This window comes from Leucopleurus acutus (assembly GCF_964270905.1).
Source record: "Leucopleurus acutus genome assembly, chromosome: 14".
NCBI classification, from domain to species: Eukaryota; Metazoa; Chordata; class Mammalia; order Artiodactyla; family Delphinidae; genus Leucopleurus; species Leucopleurus acutus.
This window is the reverse complement of record NC_139156.1, coordinates 60,189,662-60,200,773: the sequence shown is the minus strand read 5'-3', so window position 1 is coordinate 60,200,773 and position 11,112 is coordinate 60,189,662.

The window sequence follows — 11,112 nt, the reverse complement described above, 5'->3', positions numbered from 1 at the left end:
TTTTCTATTCTGGGAAACAGAGAGGTGTTTTTTTTTAGAGGGATATAGAAAACAAATGTGATTAGAGAACCGAGGCGGACCTGGGCTGAGCAGGTGGGTGTGCGTTACAGAGAAGCAGCCTCTGCAGCGGGTGAAGCAGTAGGTCAGGCCCTGTGGGTGAGCTGGGCTTCGCCCCACGCTGTAGCAACGTACCTTCCTGCCCCTTGATGGAAACAGGTGAAACTGCTGGAGGGCAGATCCTGGCCTGGTCCATGCTCAGAGGTTATGGCTTCTCCTTTTGACTCTGAGAGAGTCCCAAGCTCCGGCTGCCACTGGGAAGCCACTGGAGATCTGTTGGCTCGGGGGAACCATGGTAACGGGGCTGCCTCTATCCTTCGGGGCACTGCACAAATGGAAACCCACATACCACATGTCTAGCTATCCAAAATGTACAAGTCAAGCTAAGAAGCTGTCAAATAAAATGTTTTATTTTCCTACCTCCATATATAAACCTTCAGAATGACCTGGAAAGTCAAGTTGGAATTCAGAATTCTTGGACTCTTCAGAGTCCCTCCCCAAGAACACAGGGACATGAGAGAGCTGGGTTGGTGTGTGACAGCGTGTGCAATGGGGGCTCTAGGGCAGTTGGCTGATTTGGCATAAACATAAACTATGTTTCAATCTGATCAGTACCTTATGCTTTTAATTTCCTCCTAGGCTAGTGCAGCCAAAAGAGCTAGAAGGCAGTATGCACAGTGGTCATGAGCTTCATTCAAATCCCAGGGCTGTCAAAATCAAGCACTTAATCTTTCTGAGGTTCGATTTCCCCATCTGTAAAATGGGACTAATGATACCTCCCTGATAAAGTTATTGTGATTATCAAGAGTGATAATCTTTGTAAAGTCCTTAGCATGGGGCTTCCCTGGTGGCGCAGTGGTTGAGAGTCTGCCTGCCGATGCAGGGGACACGGGTTCGTGCCGGTCCAGGAAGATCCCACATGCCATGGAGCGGCTGGGCCCATGAGCCATGGCCACTGAGCCTGCGCATCTGGAGCCTGTGCTCCGCAATGGGAGAGGCCGCAACAGTGAGAGGCCCGCGTACCGCAAAAAAAAAAAAAAAAAAAAAAAAAAAGCCCTTAGCATGGTCCTGGAACACAATAATTGCTCAATAAGCTGTGAGCTATTATTACTATTATAATTTCTCCACACGGGCAATGATAGCATCAGAGCAGGAAGTCACCTGCCTGCCTCTTCACTGCACACATGATGAAACAGGTCACTCAGCTAAGCAGAAGCTGATATCGAACTTGGGCTTCCAACTTTCCCACAGTCTTGGGTTTTTCCCTAGCTAAAAACAAAATATGGCGGCCCAATAATGTGAATCCCCTTCATTCACTAAACTGCACACTTTTAAAATGGTTAATACAGCAAATTTTATGACGTGTTCGTTTTACCACTGCGTTGGTTGGTTAGGGCTGCCATAACAGCCTACCACAAATTACCACAAACTGGGTGGCCAGTTACAGAAATGTATTGTCTCACAGTTCTGGAGGCTAGAAGTCTAAAGGTATCAATAGTGTTGATTCCCCCTGAAGGCTGTGAAGAAGAATCTATTCCGTGCCTTGCTCCTAGCTTCTGATGGTTTGCTGGCAATCTTTGGCTTCCCTTGGCTTGTAGAAGCGGCACTCCAATCTCTGCCTTTATCTTCACATGGTGTTCTTCCTGTGTATATGTGGCTCTCTCCGTGTGCCCAAATTTCCCCTTTTTATAAGGACACCAGTCAGATTGGATAGAGTCCACCCTACTGACCTCATCTCAACTAAAGACATCTGCAATTACCCTATTCTTGAATAAGGTCACCTTCTGAGGTACTAAGGGTTAAGACTTCAACACAGGAGTTTTGTGGGGGACACAGTTCAGCCCACGACAACCACGATGAGAAAGTGCGGCTACCTTGTACTCAATACCAGATTATAGGCAGGGGAAAAACACCTTTGGTGACATATCAGGGCTATGCTCATAGTAAGTCTTCAAGATGTGTTTCTTGAGGGACTTCCCTGGTGGCGTACTGGATAAGATTCCGCACTCCCAAGGCAGGGAGCCCTGGGGTCCATCCCCGGTCAGGGAACTAGATCCCACATGCATGCCGCAGCTAGGAGCCCGTGTGCCACAACTAACACCCAGCGCAACCAAATAGATAAAAAAAATAAAAAAAAAAAGATGTGTTTCTTGACTTGTGTTACATCTGATGCCAATAAGCTAAAAGGGCTGGACTCTCCCATTTTCCAAAATGAGTCCTCCTCTGGCCATGAACTAAAAGGATTTTTAACGACCAGTACTGTTTCCAGACAAGTACTTAATAAACTCTTTAAAAATAATTGGTTCTCTTTGGTTGGCTCAACTCTGCAATCCTGGACACCATCTTGTTTTTACTACTTCTATCCTCAGAGAGGAGGTGAAATTCAGCTAGAGCAGGCTAAATTCTGTATTGTCTTGTTTTGCATGTGAATAGCTTATTTTATTTAAATGTTTCCCTTTTTTTACGGAGAAGTTCTTCAAACAAATAGAAAAGTTGCAACAATAGCACAATAAACACCTACACACCCTCCACCTAGATGCAATGATTATTAACCCTTTTGCCACATTTGCTTTATCTGTATCACATTTTTTGGTGAACCCCTTGAAAAGAAGTTGCTGGCATCATGATGTTTCAGCTCCAAATATTTCAGCATGAGTTTCCTAGGAATAAGCTGTTCTATATAATCACACAGTGATTCTCAAACCTGAGAAAACCAGTTGTTCTATAATATCATCTCATACCCAGTCGGTGCTCTAATTTGACCAGGCTGATTTTTCAAAACTTCTGAATCTAATGAATTCCAAATCTGTGAGGCTTAGGGTCTTGACAGTATGACCTGTGCAATGGGAAATTTTGGAGGTGAAAATTAAACTAACATCTAGAATCCTTCAGGCCCCACACATTCATGTTTCTTTTTCTCGTTTCCTTTGGCTAGCAAGCTAGCTCTATGAAAGCTCCAATGCATGCTTGGGGTGGGGCACTCCTGGAATTCCTTCTATTCTAAGACAGTGGCCTTTTGAGGAGTACCTGCAGGAAGACCTGTTTGGTCTGGGGACCTGCTACACTTGCCTGGGACCTCCCTGGGGGGAGTCGCCAAAGGGAGCTGGGTGGGGAGGGTAGTGCGACCCGACCTTGACCGGGGTGGAGACTCCCAGACTGAGCACCACCTCCTCCACTGCTGGCCAGGTGCCAGGGTGGCGTGCTTGCCAGTGCTGCCATTGTCACAGGCTCTTTCTGGGGAGTTCCAGATGGCGGCCCAGAGGGTCATCCTGGCCTCCCAAAAGGCTGCCGCAAAGCAACACTGAAAGAAGAAAAAGAGGAAAATTCTTCAGTGAACTTCCCTGAGTTTGGGGGGGCACGGTCTTCTTTCTTTCCCTTCTCTGCAAATCCAGGGCTCAGGATTAAGCCTTCAGTTTTAAAGCCTGCTTCATAACTAGGAACAGCATTAATCCATAGAACCGTGCAAATAAAAAGGGGGGTCGACAAAGATGGAGGGTGTGGGGGGAATATCTGGTTTGTGATTCAGAACTGCCTTCTCCTCCAGCCCCCAGGCTTGCTCCAGCTTGCCTGCAAGTTCCAGCCAATGTATTTCTGGATGGGATGGGAGCCAGGGGTCAGATAAAGTTCCAACATATTTTGCAGCAGGCCTGACACTTTGCCCAGTGCTCTGGGCCCATGAAAGCTGCCAGGATGGTGTGTTGGGAAAGCTAGGCCAGATGGAGCTGGTTTAAATGGGTTTGAGGGAGCAGGCAGACGACTAACTGGACAACTCAGCAACACCCAGCACGGTAACAACACCGAACCAACGTGGCTGCCTGGGCCACTGAAGGGCCTGCACGCTGTTCCCAGTAAGTCACAAGCAGCCACCACGCTAATCCCCACCCCCGCCCGCCGCATCTCTGGGACCAAGATCTGTACTTCCATCTTGTTATCTTTAGTAAAACAAGTAAACGCTTAACACAAAGCACCTGACGTGCATTATCTAATTTAATCCTCACAACAGCTCAGTAAAGTAGGTACGGTTATTACCCCAGACAGACAGATAATAGCAAACACATGTAGATAACAGATACACCTACTAGTATGAGGCCCACTTCTAAACACTTGCCACGTGTTACCTAGTTTACTAGGGAAACCGAGGCACAGGGGGGCGAAGCCAGTCGTCCAGGGTCACACGGCTGGCTGGTAGGTGTGGACCTGAAACCGCTGGAAACTAGGTGACTCCAGATGGAGGGTCCACCTCTCACCACCCCGTGATTTTCCAGGTGGGGAACCTTTTCTGAGACAGGCAGGGGAAGAGAGACTGGGTTGAGATGCAAAACAAAGTGAAGGCGAAGGTCTGCACTCTTTTCCGCTTCCTGACAAGCATAATGAGAGGCACCCGTGGGAACAGAAACTCAGACATCTGACCCTGAGCCCTTTGCCACTCTTCCTTCCTCTCCCCTGGCCCAGTTGGTCTGAACTGTGTTGTTCCAGGCCTCGTGGGAGCCGCTGTGGGACAGACAGGGACAAGTGGGCAGGCTGCAGAAGGGCTTTTGCTCTCATCAAGCTGCATCTGACGCTTCTCGACTCCGAGGCACCTGGCGGGCAGTGAGAAGCTGCCCTGTGCACCTCCCACAGCCGAGGCTGACCGTCCCAAAGCTGGAACTGAGCCGGCTGGGCCCCCCTGCATGAAGGCCAGGCTTCCCGCCGCATTTTGGCTCTTCTGATAGCCCAAGGCCACCTGCAGTGATGTTACCTGGCAGGTCACGATGGGCTGCCTATTGTCAGTCCTGCTATGGCCATTGTCCTCACCAGCTCTGATTTCACCTGCCCGTGTGGACAAACTCATGCACGCAGAGGAGCTGCTGTCCCCTGTCCCAGCTGCCCACACACACTCATGGCCTCTGGACTGAATGCTGAGGAAGAAGCGTCAGGCCTTGCTTTGGAGCACCTGGCTGCGTGCTCCGAGGCAGCCCCTCCAACACAAAGGAAGGATCAGAGAGGACTCTCAGAGGAGATGATGTCTAAGCAAGGCTCTAGATACATAATAAACTGTGACAATGTCTATATCCTGCTCCTCAGGGGTACTTAGGTTGATGTGTGCCGTCTTGACATTTTCTTATGTTTACAGACATATCTATGCCTTTATCTATATACATGCTCTGACTCCTTTAATTAGAAAGGGACTGACTTCCTTTCTTCACTTCTCAAGGCATCAGGAACACTCTTCCACGTGGGTATATATTGATCTAATGGCTGCATAGTATCCACCATATGGCTGTACCATCATTTGCAACAGCAGTCCCCTACTGATGGACATTTAGGCTGTTCTCAGTGTTTTTGCTAGTCAATCATCCACCCTTTCTTCCTTTCCATAAATATTTATTAATCTCTTACTATGTGCCAGGCACCTTGATCAGTGCTGGGTATATGGAGATGAAGAAAATGGATGTGGTGGACTTCCCCAGTGGTGCAGTGGTTAAGAATCTGCCTGCCAATGCAGGGGACACGGGTTCGAGCCCTGGTCCGGGAAGATCCCACATGCCGTGGGGCAACTAAGCCCATGTGCCACAACTACTGAGCCTGTGCTCTAGAGCCCACGTGCCACAACTACTGAGCCCACACGCCACATCCACTGAAGCCCCTGTACTCTAGAGCCCGTGCTCCACAACAAGAGAGCCACTGCAGTGAGAAGCCTGCGCACCACAACAAAGAGTAGCCCCCCTCGCCGCAACTAGAGAAAGCCCGCACGCAGCAACGAAGACCCAAGGCAGCCAAAAGTAAATAAATTAATAAATTTTAAAAAATAAAAAAGAAAGAAAATGGACGTGGTCTCTCCCTCACAGACCTTTCCGCCCAGTGGAGAGATAAACTTCTAATCCCAAGACGCGGTAAGAGCTAAGGAGGGAAGAAACAGGTACCTCTAGAGGGAATAACAGGGCCCCTGCTTCACTGGGCACTTAGAAAGACCTCTCTGGGGTGGGGACATTTCAACGGAGATCTATATTAGAAGGAGCCAGTCATTTGAGGAGTGTAGGGAAGAGCATTCTGGGTGGAGGGAACAATGTGAGAAAGGGCAGAGCTGTACGTGTGTGTGGTATGTTTGGGGAAGTCTGAGATTCCTCCTAAGGCTACAGTGTAGGGGTGTAGTTGCGGTGAGGCTAGACAGGCTGGGTGAATTCATGAGAGAAAAACTTGAATACCAAGCCAACGAATTTGGACTTGATTCTCTAAGCAACAAAGCCACTCATGTCACTGAGTCTAGACACAGAATACTGAGGGCTCCTGCCTAGAAAGACCCAGGAGAATATTAATGTTCGAGAGGAAATCTCTGCTTCAAATGGAAGGTTCCTTTTCCTGCTTGCTATGAGTTCAAAGCCTGTCCTGAGCTTTAGGGCCAGGCATGTTACCTTATTGCTGAGTCCCCCTGAGAAATGTGGTCCAGAGAGATCAAGGGATTTGCCCAAGTGAAACAGCAAACCCATGCCAAAGGCAGAACCTAAGGCCCCAATTGCCTTCGGCTCCAGCCCTAAACCCCACCCTCTCTCACCTGTGCATTCTTTCTGGCAGCCACTCAAAAGCAGGAGGAGGGTGAGAAAATGCATTTTAAAGAGAATTTGTGGAGCGCCCACGGGTATCAAGCACTGTGCCTGGCCTGGGAGGTACAGGGCAGTAAGGCCAGCCTGGAGAATACTCACAGCCCCAGAGACCTGCATGAGTTCCCCATCATCTTCAATCTAGAAATTCTCCCTGCGCCACCCCCTCCCGCCCCGAAAAGTTGTTGAAAAATCACGCGTAACAAAGTGGCCAGGAGTTTCCTGCCTTGCTAAACTGGCTTACTCAATTTCCCTCATTTGTCCGCTCTGACCAGACGGAGCAAAGGGCAGCCATCAAAGGTGTCTGGGACGAAGCGCCGGCACCTGCCCGGTGACTGGGCCGCTGGGGCTGGCGGTGGTCTGGGCCGGTGGACGGGGAGGGACTGGGCCGGTGGACGGGGAGGGACAAGGCCGGGGTCAGCCCGGTGCGCTGGGTGTGCAGTGTGCGCCACGTGCGGGAGGGCGCGACCTGCAGCGGCCTGATGAGGCAATCGCCGGCAACGTGCGGCTGGGCCCGTGCGGGGCGGGGGCTGGGGCGGAGGGGAGGGCGCTGGCGGGAGCCGCCGGCAGCACCTAACCCCCTCCCGGCTCCCTGCTCTCTCAGCCACCTGTGCTGGGCTCCGGGGGGTGGGGGGCGCCGCGCTGGAAGCTCTCTACGCCGCGTCCTGAGCGCACGCGTGGGCATGCGCGGGCGCACGGCCCGGGCAGGCTTGCTCGAATCCCCCCTGCCTCCCGGAAGCCCTGGCTCATTATCCCCGGGCTGTTGGTATTCTCCTCCGCGCTGGTCCCTCCACCGCCGCACTATGCTGACAGACACACGAGTTCCTGGTGCCAACCCGCCCACACGCCTGGGCAGCTCCACGTGGGCGCCGCACGCGCGGGGGCCCATCTGCCCCACTGGATTTGGAGAGCTATTCTAACTCAGCCCCTAGACTTGTCCTATGCTTGTTGGAACAAGCGCTGTGTTTTGGGGGAAGTTGCTTAACTTCTCTGAGCTTCAGATAAGTCATCTGTCGAATGGGGCTGATGATAGTACAACCTCACTGCATTGTGGTAGGAATTAAATAAGACAGTGTCTATAAAGTGTTAAGCCGGAGCGATCATTAGGACTCATCCAATAAAGGATAACCATGATGATTTTTTTTTTTTTTTTTTTTGGTACATGGGCCTCTCGCTGTTGTGGCCTCTCCCGTTGCGGAGCACAGGCTCCGGACGCGCAGGCTCAGCGGCCATGGCCCACGGGCCCAGCCGCGGAGTGGGATCTTTCCGGACCGGGGCACGAACCCATGTCCCCTGCATCGGCAGGCGGACTCCCAACCACTGCGCCACCAGGGAAGCCCCATGATGATTTTTATAGAGGAGAAAACTGAGCTACACGCCCCAGCTGAGCTCAGGGAGTCTGTAACGGGCAAGACTGGGCTTCTGGGTTTGTTTTTTTTTTGCTTTCCTGTATCATGTTCATCTTTTCTGCCACATCACCCCGCCTCTCCTCACCCAGGGCCTACAACACAAATCTCTTGATATCTGTGCCTACTACACTGCATTAAAAACTCTTTTTTGAGTATGTGGCACCTCAGGCCCTGCCAGCTACACCTGTAGCCTCCCAGCCTGGACTGTGGCCAGCTCTGGCCCCTGACTCATTGCAGTAAGTCACTTCCTGCCTCAGTCTCTCCATCTGTACTGTCTGGATAAGAGGCCTCCTCTCTCCAGTCTCCTGGAACCAGCAGAGGATGACTCAGACAAGGGTGGGGAAAGCCCACAGACACAGAAAAAGGCTCTTACTGGAGCCAGGGGCCATGACTGATGCAAAGTTTGGGTTTTACGTGCAGTACAGAGAGCGGGAACAGAGATGGTTTGGGGAAGGTATAAAGAGCCTGGGAAAAAAAAAAAAAAAAGAGCCTGGGAGAGCAGAGGAATTCCTGCCCCTCCCCGACATCAGACAGCTGGGGTTCCGGGACAGAGCCTCAGCCTAGGAGTTCGAGGGGAGAGCACTAGGTCTAGACTCTGCCACCCCCAGCTCTGTGACCACCAAAGGTTCATGATCCCTTTGATCTGTCTGCCCTTTCTGTCAAGTGGGAGTCGTGGCATTTCCCTCGCTGGGCTACTGTAAGGAGTAAAAGTGGTAACCCCGAGAGAGGGCAGAGTACACTCTGTGTTTCTAGGTGAGGGCTCAGGGTGAGGGAGGTAAGACGGAAGAAGGCAGCCCCCAAAGGCTTGGCATAGTCTAGTCACCCCAGGCTAGTGTCCAAGGGCCCCCTCCCCCAAAAGTCAGAGATCAGTGTACCTTCAGCCAACTCCAGACATAGCAGACCCCCACTTACACCCCATGAGGCACAAGAAATTTGGACTCAGAGTGGGTCCAGGGAATTCCCTGGCGGTCCAGCGGTTAGGACTCCACACTCTCACTGCCGAGGGCCTGGGTTCATTTCCTGGTCGGGAACTAAGATCCCACAAGCCACAGCCAAAAAAAAAAAAAGAGTGGGTCCAAACCTGGTCTCTACCATTTGCTACCTGTATGATGTGGATGGAACAAGTTACTCACTGTCTTTGGGCCTCCACTTTCCACACATAAAATGGGGACAGTAATACCTGCTGTACGAGGCTGTTGTGAGGATAAGAGATAATGAGGTAAATATGAAGTGTTCATAACAGTGGCCATTGCTATTGTTGTAAAATGCAGGTTTTTTACCTCACTGCTCCTCACCTTAAACTATCGCAGCTGGAATATTATCATCTTGGGTCTTTGGGTTAGAAACGTGTACTGAAATCTGTAGTGTTTTATTAAGTTGATAGCCTCATGCCATGAGCTTTAATGGAAAGAGGTCTGTTTGCTGGGGGACTTTATAGACAATACTGTATTTGACATGTGACGGAGGCCTTATATGACATCCATTATACAGATGAGAAAACCAAGGCAGGGAGAGGTCAAATAACTTGTCTCAGGTCACATGGCTAGAAAATGGCAGGGCCAGGATTTAAACCTGACTCCAGATTGTCCCACCACACAGGGCCCTCCCTACCTGTTGTGTTTCTGCTCTGTGTGTTGTCCTGCCCCTTCCTGAGTGGGCCTCTTAAGGTGTCCCCAAGGCCAGGGACAGTCATGATTATTGCTTCCTTGTCTCCCAGGCTGTGGCTCAAGCACGCAGTGGGTCCTCAGTCTATGCTGCTGACCAGAGAAGTTGAGTCCCGCTTAGCTAGGGACGAGTCCTCTTAGGAGGGAAGTGACTCACATGGGCCAGCTGTGTCTGTGTGGCTCCGAGTGCGTCTCTGTCTCCGAGTGCGTCTCTGTTGTGTGGGTGGGGGTGTGGCACGAACGTGGTCCTGTGGGGATGATGTGGAGGGAAACCCAGGCTGGTGATCCAGTCGCTGCTGTCTCTGCCAGCCCCAGCCAGGGCCAAGCCTGCCGAGTCACAGAGCCCCCGGCCCTTCCCAGGCCCTGTCTGCTTGAGGCCTCTCTTCTCAAGCTCCTACCCCATCCCGACACTCCTTGTGTCTCAGCCTTTCAGATGCTTCCTCCACACCTCTGCGCCCTAGCTGAGCCTGGGAAGGGGTGGGGGGCGGGGGTCTCAGGGCCATCTTCCTCCTCGGCCCAGTGCAGGCATCTGGCTGGGGCCACAGCTGGTGTCAGCTCCCCCCCGCCCCCGCCCCAGGAGAAGCTCTTTGGGTATGTCTCAGGCTGGGCCCTGCTATTTTTAGATAACATCCCCTCCCTCCCCCTCCCAGCCTCATACCAGCTGGGGGAGGAAATGACTCACCTCAAGCCTAGACAGGTAGAGGCTGCCTCAGTGAGCCCCAGGCAGGCCCTGCCTGGCTCCAGCTCTAGGACTGCCCCACCTGGGGTCACCCCAGAGTGGCCTGCCCCCCAGCCTGAGGATAAAGCTGGGTTGGGATCAAGGCCCAGGATCCCACCAGGCTTTTCGGGGGCTCCCTCTGCTATTTATCTCACAGGGCCTGGGGCAGGACACCTCCAGCAGGTTGTGGACCCTCTGCTCACCTTAGCAGACTCTGGGTCTGTGCTAGGCCCCAGCCCAGTCTGAGGGGGCCAGACAGTTTGAGTCGACTGACCATGGTCCCACTCACTAGCCTCAGTGGAGACCAGGGGTATAGAATGAAGAAAGACCCCGCTCAGTAGGGGACGGGGAAGGCACGAAGACCCTGGGTGTGTGTGTGCTGAGTAGGGTGCCCAGTTGTCCCAGCTTGCCCGGGTCTGAGGAATTTCCTGGGACTTTCAGTGCCAAGCAGGAGAATTCTGGGTAAGTCGAGACTGTTGGTTGCCCTGGCACTGAGTATGGTCTGTATCCTGGGGAAAGGGCAGGTGTTGGGAGCTTGTTTGGACGTCCTGGCCTAGTCTCACCCAGTCATGGCTGGAGGACCAAGTTCCTGGCCCGAGCCCTCTCTGCAGTCAGGGGATGGTGAACAGAAGTCCACCTCCAAGGGGAGGGACTGGGCCTGGGCTGTGCAAAAGGCTGGGAGCTCT